Source organism: Rhinichthys klamathensis, unplaced genomic scaffold (genome assembly GCF_029890125.1).
Source record: "Rhinichthys klamathensis goyatoka isolate OS25496 unplaced genomic scaffold, OSU_Roscu_1.1 h1tg000196l_1, whole genome shotgun sequence".
NCBI classification, from domain to species: Eukaryota; Metazoa; Chordata; class Actinopteri; order Cypriniformes; family Leuciscidae; genus Rhinichthys; species Rhinichthys klamathensis.
The window spans coordinates 8,712,501-8,725,710 of record NW_026606722.1 but is presented as its reverse complement, the minus strand read 5'-3'; the positions used below and the strand labels follow the sequence as shown (position 1 = coordinate 8,725,710).

Below are 13,210 nucleotides of genomic sequence, written 5' to 3'. Positions count from 1 at the left end.
TTTCTAGACTGAGAAAAGGCAGAAAATGTATGTGGATGAAAGACAACAACTCCCAGAATGCACTTGCTTTGCTGCCCTAGGAGGCCACGCCTACCGGTAACGGAGCGCAGTAGTTAAACAACAAGTCTAGGCTACTAGTGAGTCTCCATGATGAGTCTGCCCGGGATTTCGCCCAAAATGTCCGGGATTCAGCTTTTGCGTTCTACAGTCGCCATTCATCATGTTTACTGTGGCGAGCAGGACGAGTGAGGGCCGCGGGAGAACGACACGAGTCATGTTTACTGTGGGGCCGCGGGAGAACGGCGTGAGGCCGGTGGCGTGATTACTGATGAGCGACACCTGTGAGACGCACCGGTCTCGTATCTCTCACGGAGGAGCGGAAATTTTCTTAGCAATGTTAAAACACACATCAACTGATCACTTGTTTAGCGTTCATGTAAACACTACATTCATATTCACTAATCGGAATGAATTCAGTTAGATTGTGCATGTAAACAATGAATGGCGACTGCAGAAAGCAAAAGCTGAATCCCAGACATCGACGGCCGGACATGTCCGGGAAAAAGAGGATGGTAACCCCTACTACTCAGCTTTCTCCACAGAACAAGAGCCTGCTAGCTTAGCTTCCAAAAAAAGATGGCTGACACTAGGGGCCCTATTTTAACGATCTGAAACGCAAGTGTCAAAGCGCAAAGCGCAAGTAACTTTGTGGGCGGATCCCGGCGCTGTTGCTATTTTCCCGGCGGGATAAATGCCTCTTGCGCCAGGCGCAAATCTAAAAAGGGTTGGTCTGAAGTAGCTTCATTATTCATAGGTGTGGTTTGGGCATAACGTGAAATAAACCAATCAGAGCGTCATCTCACATTCCCTTTAAGAGCAGGCGCGCTTGTTCTAAAGCGGATTCCTATTATAAAGGCGGATTTGCCAGGCGCGCGACAGGAGCGGTTCACAGCCGAGGAGAGCAACGTTCTCGTCAGGGTCGTAAAACACAGAGAAGTGACATTGGGGATGGAGAAACCCACGCAAATTAACTTCTGTTAAACAGGCGTATGATAATTTGGGTAAATGTGTAAGCTACATGTATGCTTTTATAATAAATTGTCTATCTATCTGTCTGTCTGTCTGTCTGTCTGTCTGTCTGTCTGTCTGTCTGTCTGTCTGTCTGTCTGTCTGTCTGTCTGTCTATCTATCTATCTATCTATCTATCTATCTATCTATCGTAATAATGTATGATTTGCAAAAATGAAAACTCCTGCTTAGATGAGAGAATCAAAGTGTATGCGCGTTGTGCACACGCTACATTGATTATGGCCAAGCATGCGCCCTTAAAATAGCATAAAGAACAACACGCAACGCGCTACTGACTTTAGACTAGTTTTTTTCTGGTCAGTGGCGCAATTGTTTTATAGAACAGCAAAATAGCATGAGGGAAAGTTTGCGCCGGAACACGCCTCCTCTTTGCGCTGAACCGCCCCGGGGAGCGCAAGTGTATTTCTTAGTTAACCGACGTGCGTCTGTGGAGGGAAAAGCCCGCTTTGCGCGGGTGCAAAATAGGAATGATACATGCGTCAGTGTACAAAGTCATTTGTGTCGGGTGCAAGATAGGGCCCTATGTGTACATTCTGTGAGTGAGATCCCACCCTCTATGGGCGGGTTGAGAACATGCGGGACAGCCCCTACTTCTGACTGTAGTCTTTAGCCTCTGGCCAAAAAATCCTCCGATGACGCAAAATGACGATTTTTGCGTCATCGGAGGATTTTTTCCAGACAAAAAATACATAAATCTCTCGTCTCAGGGGGATATGAGGGTGGAAAGCATGGTAATTTGAAAATACTACAGGTTTTCTACTAATACAAAGCTTAATGCTAAATCCTGAAGTATCCCTTTAATGCATGTCCCTTGATGCTTTTCGAGTTATTTAAATCTTGCTATTCGAATATTTGTATTTCCGTAACGTGCTGAACGGCTTCAGTGGCCTGTTAGCTTCACAGCTCATATAATGAGACGTTCATGTCATGCTAATCACTTAATGCTCGTCAGGAGTTCAGGCTGTTAAACATGCAGAACATGTGCTTGCATTGAACCCTTGATGGATATTAATGTCAGAACGACTCAATGTCACACTGCGCTGTAATGAAGTGTCATTGTACATGAATGAAATGTGCGTGATGCATATCAAACAGTGGAACCACATCCAAATACACAAAGAAAATCACGTTATCTTATTATACTTTATATCAACTCTTTCCCTCCATTGATGGAAATTTCAGGCTTTCCGTGTTTTTACAGTAGGGGACGCTATTACGCATCTCGTTAAAAGAGTGCTGAATCTCCTGATCAAAACACAGGCGAAGAAGAACGAGAAACAAGCGATAGCATATGTAAGCAGATGCATATGTAACATAACGTGATTATTAACATTGAACAGCATATAAATGTCATACGGCTTCAGAACGACATGAGGGTGAGTAAATGACAGTATACATTTTTTGGAGCAAACTATCCCTTTAAGAAAACTGGCACCCTGAAAACACTGTGCTTCCCTTGTAATGAATTCAGGAGGAAGTGTTTGGACGAGCTGTCAGGTGAAATATAAACCCAGGTGGTTTAGTGGAGAGCGAGATGACAGACTGTCAGATGAAGCGGATGTGTGTTAAGTGTGAACGCTGCAGGAGAGACGGCTATCAGACGAGGACGGGTCGTGTTGTCCTCACGCGACTGCAAACTAATTGGTGGCACTAAAAATAGCCAGTGAATAAATCAGATCGGTGGCGTGTGGCTCGTCTTACACTGACCCTGGCTTGTTAGAGAGAGTTCAGCTGACCTTGGGCATGCTTTGAGGAAATGAATCTCAATTTTCATCTAAAAATCGAAAGAAAAAAATTTATATCATATTTTGTATGATGAAAATGAATTTTTAAGACCAATAAGATATTTGGCAGTTATTAAAATGAAGCAAAAAAGTTTTTGCACTTTTTGTATAATTAAGCGCATATTTTATAAAATTTTCATAATAGTAATATTTGTATTTATTACTGAAATTTTAAACATGATTTTCACTCTCTATAATTAAACACATTTTTATTAAATTCTCAAAAGAATAATCTTTTTGTTTCTTAATGAAATTGCTCAAACATGTTTTGCACTTATTGTATAATAGTGCACATTTCTATTACATTTTTATAATAATATATTTTTTATTAATAAAACATTAATAATGAAATATTAATCATGACGTTTTAAGCACATTTTATTTATTTTTTATAATAGTAATATTTCTGTTTATTAATGAGTTTTAAACATGATTTTCACTCTCCCTATAATTAAACACATTTTTATGATTTGTTTATAATAGTAATATTTTTGTTTCTTAATGAAATGTTGAATTGCTCAAACATGGTTTGCATAATTAAGCCAATTTTTTCTTACTAAGTAATATTTTTGTCTCTTAATAAAATGTCAAACATGATTTGACTGAAATTTTAAACATGATTTCTACTGTAATTAAACACATTTCTTATTAAATTCTCAAAAGATGAATCTTTTTGTTTCTTAATGAAATTGTTTAGACATGTTTTGCACTTATTGTATAACAGTGCACATTTCTATTACATAATATAATTAAGTTTTTTTTTTTTTTACATGTTTATCATAGGAATATTTCTGTTTATTAATGCATTTTAAACATGATTTTCACCCTCCCTATAATTAAACACATTTTTTTTATTTGTTTATAATAGTAATGTTTTAGTTTTTTAATGAAATGTTGAATTGCTCAAACATGGTTTGCATTTATTGTATAATTAAGCCAATTTTTTCTTACTAAGTAATATTTTTGTCTCTTAATACAATGTCAAACATGATTTGACTGAAATTTTAAAAATGATTTTCACTCTCCCTATAATTAAACACATTTCTTATTAAATTCTCAAAAGATTAATCTTTTTGTTTCTTAATGAAATTGCTCAGACATGTTTTGCACTTATTGTATAACAGTGCACATTTCTATTACATAATATAATTATGTTTTTTTTTTTTACATGTTTATAATAGTAATATTTTTGTTTATTAGTGAAATGTTAAATTGCATTTGTGGTATAATTAAGCCAATTTTTCCTACATGTTTATTATAGTAATATTTTAGTTTATTAATGAAAGGTTAAATTGCTCAAACGTGGTTTTCCCTCATGGTATGCAGCGACTCATCCATACTTCAGATGTTCAGTGCAGTAAGCATGTGAGTGTTTTCAGGTAGGGTCCCAGCGTCCTCCAGCAGTGCTTTAAAGTGCGCCGAAAGCCATCATTCAGCACAAAGGTGCTCCATTATTAATGAAATCACAGTAGCAGATGGCCTTGGTTTGGGAGCTCATCCAGAAGTAAAGCTGAGTCACAGATGTGTGCGACGGGATGCGTTCTCCTCCTCTGGCACACGCTCTCCGTCTTTCTTTATTCATACCCTGAGGAAGGCGGCGAGGCCAGGAATGATGTTTTTAAGTGTGGCAGGGTCCATGTGACAGCAGGGTTCGATTAAACAGTCATAACTCTTCCATTAGACAGAGAAAGACACGGCCAACGATTCTGGCAGAGAAAAGTGCAACTGTTTAACTGTGCCAGAAATATCACTGGAATCCTGTCGGCAAGGGAGGATGTCAGTACCTCGAAATGTTTTAGAGCGTTTGTTTTTTTCATTATAGGCACTTTTTCTTGGCATTTCTATAAATGGACTTATTAACATGTAGCATGTTGTTGCAATCCCGCTGGTCACGATGGTAAGATGCCTGTGTTCGCAGTGTCATACTATTATACTTCCCAATAAAAAGTATTTTTTTTAAATCACCAATTGGAAAAAAGTCACGGATTTGTCATTTATTGGTCTAAAATTATGGGAACCCTGCTTCTACTGGTAAATAGAGAGCTATTTAGTATAAGATTTGTTAATGTTTTTGAAAGAAGTCTCTTCTGCTCACCAAGGCTGCATTTAGTTGATCAAAAATACAGTAAAAATTGTGAAATATTATTACAATTTATTATAACTGTTTTCTATGTGAATATATTGTAAAATGTAATTAATTTATTTGATACAAAGCTGAATTTTCGACATCATTACTCCAGTCTTCAGTGTCACATGATCCATCAGAAATCATTCTAAAATAAATAGACTTTTTTTTTCAGGATTCTTAGATGAATAGCCTAGAAAGTTCAAAAGAACAACATTTATTTTGAAATTGAATCTTTTTTGAACATTATAAATGTCTTTACTGTTACTTTTGATCAATTTAACACATCCTTGCTGAACAAAAGTACTCTTAAGATAAATGTGTATGCTATTCTGATTTCATCCCCTGTGTGAGATACTGTATATAATGCAGTTCCATTGACTGTATCTGCCACTGCCACACATTTTAGAATCTCCTTCTTGACTTTTATTAGTTGAGACTGACAAAAGTTGACATTTTTAAATAAATTGGACTAAAAATGAACATTTTTACATACCATTTTTTTATAATAGTTGATAGTGTATAGCGTGCAGTATGTGATGTTCCATTCCAAACCTCTTTCTCTTCCTCTTCCTCTGTAGTTTGGTTTCCTCCTCACTTCCTCCGCTCATCTTTAGAAACTCTGGAAACGTTTTTAGTTCCATAATATTTCATTTTTAGGCCAGCACACCCCAGTAAAAATGATTTAATTACTCTGACACTTTAACGGATAGTTCACCCAATAATACAAATTCTGTCATTAATTACTGACCCTCATGTCGTTCCAAACCCGTAAGACTTTCGTTCATCTTCAGGAACACAAATGAAGATCTTTTTGAGGAAATCTGAGAGCTTTCTGCTCCTCCATTGACAGCTACACAACTACCATTTTGATGCTTCAAAAAGTTCATAAAGAGATTGTAAAACTTATCCATATGAATTGAGCAGTTTAGTCAAAATTTTATAAAGAGACAGTCGCTTTATATGATGAACAGAATGAATTTAGACTTTTATTCATATAAACATTCATCAACTCACACATCTGATCTGGTAAATGGAAGCTCAAGCATTTTCGCTTGACGTGCGAGAACCAATGAGGTTCATTCTCGTTTTACGCAGCAAGTTTGAGCTTTAACAGGAACCAATGAGGTTCATTCTCATGTTACGCATCACGTTTCAGCTTTAACAAGAACCAATGAGGTTCATTCTCGTGTTACGCAGCACGTTTGAGCTTCAACAAGAACCAATGAGGTTCATTCTCGTGTTACGCAGCACGTTTGAGCTTCAACAAGAACCAATGAGGTTCATTCTCGTGTTACGCAGCACGTTTGAGCTTTAACAAGAACCAATGAGGTTCATTCTCATGTTACGCAGCAAGTTTGAGCTTCCTCAAGAACCAATGAGGTTCATTCTCGTGTTACGCAGCACGTTTGAGCTTCCTCAAGAACCAATGAGGTTCATTCTCATGTTACGCAGCAAGTTTGAGCTTTAACAGGAACCAATGAGGTTCATTCTCATGTTACGCATCACGTTTCAGCTTTAACAAGAACCAATGAGGTTCATTCTCGTGTTACGCAGCACGTTTAAGCTTCAGCAAGAACCAATGAGGTTCATTCTCATGTTACGCAGCACGTTTGAGCTTCCTCAAGAACCAATGAGTTTCATTCTCGTATTACGCAGCACGTTTGAGCTTCAGCAAGAACCAATGAGGTTCATTCTCGTGTTACGCAGCACGTTTGAGCTTCCTCAAGAACCAATGAGGTTCATTCTCATGTTACGCAGCAAGTTTGAGCTTTAACAGGAACCAATGAGGTTCATTCTCATGTTACGCATCACGTTTCAGCTTTAACAAGAACCAATGAGGTTCATTCTCGTGTTACGCAGCACGTTTGAGCTTCAGCAAGAACCAATGAGGTTCATTCTCGTGTTACGCAGCAAGTTTGAGCTTCCTCAAGAACCAATGAGGTTCATTCTCGTGTTACGCAGCACGTTTGAGCTTCCTTAAGAACCAATGAGTTTCATTCTCGTATTACGCAGCACGTTTGAGCTTCAGCAAGAACCAATGAGGTTCATTCTCCTGTTACGCAGCACGTTTGAGCTTCCTAAAGAACCAATGAGGTTCATTCTTGTGTTACGCAGCACGTTTGAGCTTCAGCAAGAACCAATGAGGTTCATTCTCGTGTTACGCAGCACGTTTGAGCTGTAACAAGAACCAATGAAGTTCATTCTCATGTTACGCAGCAAGTTTGAGCTTCCTAAAGAACCAATGAGGTTCATTCTAGTATTACGCAGCACGTTTGAGCTTCCTCAAGAAACAATGAGGTTCATTCTCATGTTACACAGCAAGTTTGAGCTTCCTCAAGAACCAATGAGGTTCATTCTCGTGTTACGCAGCACGTTTGAGCTGTAACAAGAACCAATGAGGTTCATTCTCATGTTACGCAGCAAGTTTGAGCTTCCTAAAGAACCAATGAGGTTCATTCTCGTGTTACGCAGCACGTTTGAGCTGTAACAAGAACCAATGAGGTTCATTCTCATGTTACGCAGCAAGTTTGAGCTTCCTCAAGAACCAATGAGTTTCATTCTCGTATTACGCAGCACGTTTGAGCTTCCTCAAGAACCAATGAGGTTCATTCTCGTGTTACGCAGCAAGTTTGAGCTTCCTAAAGAACCAATGAGGTTAATTCTCGTGTTACGCAGCACGTTTGAGCTTCCTCAAGAACCAATGAGTTTCATTCTCGTGTTACGCAGCACGTTTGAGCTTCCTAAAGAACCAATGAGGTTCATTCTCATGTTACGCAGCACGTTTGAGCTTCCTCAAGAACCAATGAGGTTCATTCTCGTGTTACGCAGCACGTTTGAGCTTCAGCAAGAACCAATGAGGTTCATTCTCATGTTACGCAGCAAGTTTGAGCTTCCTAAAGAACCAATGAGGTTCATTCTCGTTTTACGCAGCACGTTTGAGCTTCCTAAAGAACCAATGAGGTTCATTCTCGTTTTACGCAGCACGTTTGAGCTTCCTAAAGAACCAATGAGGTTAATTCTCATGTTACGCATCACGTTTCAGCTTTAACAAGAACCAATGAGGTTCATTCTCGTGTTACGCAGCACGTTTGAGCTTCAACAAGAACCAATGAGGTTCATTCTCGTGTTACGCAGCACGTTTGAGCTTCAACAAGAACCAATGAGGTTCATTCTCGTGTTACGCAGCACGTTTGAGCTTTAACAAGAACCAATGAGGTTCATTCTCATGTTACGCAGCAAGTTTGAGCTTCCTCAAGAACCAATGAGGTTCATTCTCGTGTTACGCAGCACGTTTGAGCTTCCTCAAGAACCAATGAGGTTCATTCTCATGTTACGCAGCAAGTTTGAGCTTTAACAGGAACCAATGAGGTTCATTCTCATGTTACGCATCACGTTTCAGCTTTAACAAGAACCAATGAGGTTCATTCTCGTGTTACGCAGCACGTTTGAGCTTCAGCAAGAACCAATGAGGTTCATTCTCATGTTACGCAGCACGTTTGAGCTTCCTCAAGAACCAATGAGTTTCATTCTCGTATTACGCAGCACGTTTGAGCTTCAGCAAGAACCAATGAGGTTCATTCTCGTGTTACGCAGCACGTTTGAGCTTCCTCAAGAACCAATGAGGTTCATTCTCATGTTACGCAGCAAGTTTGAGCTTTAACAGGAACCAATGAGGTTCATTCTCATGTTACGCATCACGTTTCAGCTTTAACAAGAACCAATGAGGTTCATTCTCGTGTTACGCAGCACGTTTGAGCTTCAGCAAGAACCAATGAGGTTCATTCTCGTGTTACGCAGCACGTTTGAGCTTCCTCAAGAACCAATGAGTTTCATTCTCGTATTACGCAGCACGTTTGAGCTTCTGCAAGAACCAATGAGGTTCATTCTCATGTTACGCATCACGTTTCAGCTTTAACAAGAACCAATGAGGTTCATTCTCGTGTTACGCAGCACGTTTGAGCTTCTGCAAGAACCAATGAGGTTCATTCTCGTGTTACGCAGCACGTTTGAGCTTCCTTAAGAACCAATGAGTTTCATTCTCGTATTACGCAGCACGTTTGAGCTTCAGCAAGAACCAATGAGGTTCATTCTCCTGTTACGCAGCACGTTTGAGCTTCCTAAAGAACCAATGAGGTTCATTCTTGTGTTACGCGGCACGTTTGAGCTTCAGCAAGAACCAATGAGGTTCATTCTCGTGTTACGCAGCACGTTTGAGCTGTAACAAGAACCAATGAGGTTCATTCTCATGTTACGCAGCAAGTTTGAGCTTCCTAAAGAACCAATGAGGTTCATTCTCGTATTACGCAGCACGTTTGAGCTTCCTCAAGAAACAATGAGGTTCATTCTCATGTTACGCAGCAAGTTTGAGCTTCCTCAAGAACCAATGAGGTTCATTCTCGTGTTACGCAGCACGTTTGAGCTGTAACAAGAACCAATGAGGTTCATTCTCATGTTACGCAGCAAGTTTGAGCTTCCTAAAGAACCAATGAGGTTCATTCTCGTGTTACGCAGCACGTTTGAGCTTCCTCAAGAACCAATGAGGTTCATTCTCATGTTACGCAGCAAGTTTGAGCTTCCTCAAGAACCAATGAGTTTCATTCTCGTATTACGCAGCACGTTTGAGCTTCCTCAAGAACCAATGAGGTTCATTCTCGTGTTACGCAGCAAGTTTGAGCTTCCTAAAGAACCAATGAGGTTAATTCTCGTGTTACGCAGCACGTTTGAGCTTCCTCAAGAACCAATGAGTTTCATTCTCGTGTTACGCAGCACGTTTGAGCTTCCTAAAGAACCAATGAGGTTCATTCTCGTGTTACGCAGCACGTTTGAGCTTCCTCAAGAACCAATGAGGTTCATTCTCGTGTTACGCAGCACGTTTGAGCTTTAACAAGAACCAATGAGGTTCATTCTCGTGTTACGCAGCACGTTTGAACTTTAACAAGAACCAATGAGGTTCATTCTCGTGTTACGCAGCAAGTTTGAGCTTCCTAAAGAACCAATGAGGTTCATTCTCGTGTTACGCAGCACGTTTGAACTTTAACAAGAACCAATGAGGTTCATTCTCGTGTTACGCAGCACGTTTGAGCTTTAACAAGAACCAATGAGGTTCATTCTCGTGTTACGCAGCACGTTTGAGCTTCAACAAAAACCAATGAGGTTCATTCTCATGTTACGCAGCACGTTTGAGCTTTAACAAGAACCAATGAGGTTCATTCTCATGTTACGCAGCAAGTTTGAGCTTCCTAAAGAACCAATGAGGTTCATTCTCATGTTACGCAGCACGTTTGAGCTTTAACAAGAACCAATGAGGTTCATTCTCATGTTACGCAGCACGTTTGAGCCAGAGCCATAGAGAGAAAGAGTTGCGACACGCTCTGATGTCGCCGCGACGGCTGTCACGTGGTTCATGTAAGCTCCAATAGTTCCAAAACGTACGCGGGCTGTCATGTTCTTCTATGGACAGACAGCAGCGATTGCATTATTAAACGGTAAATATAAAATAAAACACACACCCAAGTACTTTTTAAGCTGTTATTGCATTTTGTTAATGTCAGTTTTGCATTTGGAGAGGCAGGGTGACAACTTAGATAAGTTTTAGGCTATATTTTTGGAGGGAAACGCTAGTGTTCATGTTCGCATGGGTAGTAATAGCACTGGCTTTAGCGGCTCTAACTTAACTTTTCCATGTCATTCATCTGATGATGGACGTCTCATGATATTTATTTTAGCACAACTGGGCTGTATTAGGCTATTGATTCCCGTGATCTTGCTTATAAATTCCGCTTCGTGATCACGCAAAGAGGTCTGCGGTCCGTTCAGAATTCCAACCAACATAAAATATAAATAATTACGCTGTGCATGTACAAATGAATGATTTAGGAGGGAATAGACTGCTCCCATAACGTAGAAAGCAACGACTATATACAGCAATGTTCGGTAAATATTCAACCGAAAAATATTCTTCATAAAATTAAACCGGAGAGATAGTTAATGAGTGAATTAACTATGTTCCTAAATACATATAAGCACATGCATAGCCCTAACCCATTTAAATAAATGAATTGTGTGTGTGTGTGTGTGTGTGTCTGTGTATGTATATAATATTATATATAGGCTATATATATATATATATATACATATAAAATATTATTAAAAATATTATATATTATATACATCAGGTTACCAGTTAGCTAACGTTAGTGAAGTGTTGGTCACGTAAGCTATCGCTGCAATTAACCTATTATCTTCCAATAAACATTTACTAAAACTGGCTACATATAATATAACTACAGACTAGATTCACGAGAGGTCGGCTAATGTGTGTAAAAGTAAAAAAAATACAGTAATTTCATTCATTTACCAGCGAACGTACTTCGGAAGCACTGAAAATGAATGGGGTTCAATGGGGGAACTATCAGTGTTTGGAACTATTGGCTGCTCCACGACACGCGTTACTTCCGCATTCCAAAGTTCCTATGGCGGTCTATGGGAGTGTCGCAACTCTTTCTCTCTATGGCTCTGGTTTGAGCTTTAACAAGAACCAATGAGGTTCATTCTCGTGTTACGCAGCACGTTTGAGCTTCCTCAAGAACCAATGAGGTTCATTCTCGTGTTACGCAGCACGTTTGAGCTTTAACAAGAACCAATGAGGTTCATTCTCGTGTTACGCAGCACGTTTGAGCTTCAACAAGAACCAATGAGGTTCATTCTTTCTTTCTTTCTTTCTTTCTTTCTTTCTTTCTTTCTTTCTTTATTTTATTTATATAGCACAATTTATTGCAACTACAGTTGCACCAATGTGCTTTCCAGCAATAGCAAATAAAAACATAAAAAGTAAAATACATAGACATCACACATACATATACAACATAGGACAACAACAGAGGATTTAGTCTCAACGCCCAGAGGGATTAAACGCCTGAGTTAATAGGTGGGTTTTCAGTAATGATTTAAAACTGGAAATAGTCTGAGCCAATCTAATGTGAACTGGTAACAGATTCCAAAGTTTCGGGGCAGCGATCGAGAAAGCACGATCCCCCCTATGTTTAAATCTGGATCTAGGGATCGTTAAAAGTGACTGATCAGAGGACCGTAGGGATCTATTTGATGAATAACGTTTCACTAAAGGATCAAAGTATGCGGGTGCCATACCATTTAAGGATTTAAAAACAAACATTAAAAGTTTATATTCTATACGGAAACGGATCGGCAACCATTGGAGAGAGTACAAAATTGGAGTAATGTGCTCACGCTTTTTTCTACCTGTCAGTAGCCTAGCGGCCGCATTTTGGACTGTCTGCAAACGCGCCAACGCTGTCTGGCTAACTCCTGTGTAGAGGGTGTTACAGTAATCGAGTCGTGAAAAAATAAAAGCATGAATCACTTTCTCAAGGTCATTAAAAGAAAGCAAGCTCTTTACCTTGGATAGAAGTCTAAGATTAAAAAAGCAAGATTTAACTACATTATTTATTTGCTTATCGAATTTGAGGTCTTTATCAAATAGAACGCCTAAGTTCTTCACAAGGGACTTATTGTATATAGCTAAAGGACCAAGATTGTAGCTTAGAGAAACTGTTTTTTCATTTAGTCCAAATAAAATTATTTCTGTCTTATTATCATTTAGTTTCAGATAATTTAAAGCCATCCAGCTTTTCACGTCATTTAGACAGTCCAAAAGCAGATTTAAAGCATTCTTGTTGAATGGCAAATAAATCTGCGTGTCGTCGGCATAACAGTGAAACGAGACACCATGTTTATTGAAAATAGAACCCAAAGGGAGCATATATATCAAAAACAAAAGAGGAGCAAGAATGGACCCCTGTGGTACTCCACAGGTAAGTGGAGCTAACGTTGACAAACATTCGCCAAGTTTAACTGCAAAACTACGATTTGTTAGATAGGACTTAAACCACTGAAGGGCCATTCCTCGCACTCCAACATGGTGTTCCAAACGAGAGACCAAGATGTTATGATCCACTGTATCAAATGCTGCACTAAGATCTAATAACACCAAAATTGTTGAGGATCCTGAATCAGCACTTAATAGGATATCATTATGAATATGATATTATGATATCATATTCTCGTGTTACGCAGCACGTTTGAGCTGTAACAAGAACCAATGAGGTTCATTCTCGTGTTACGCAGCACGTTTGAGCTTCCTCAAGAACCAATGAGGTTCATTCTCGTGTTACGCAGCACGTTTGAGCTG

General features: G+C 39.3%; 1 protein-coding gene across 7 annotated transcripts in view; it reads left to right on the top strand.

The window, feature by feature from the left end:
* Positions 1-13,210, top strand: part of gphnb (gephyrin b) — a 127,789-nt gene that overhangs the window by 40,860 nt on the left and 73,719 nt on the right. The window lies entirely within an intron of this gene.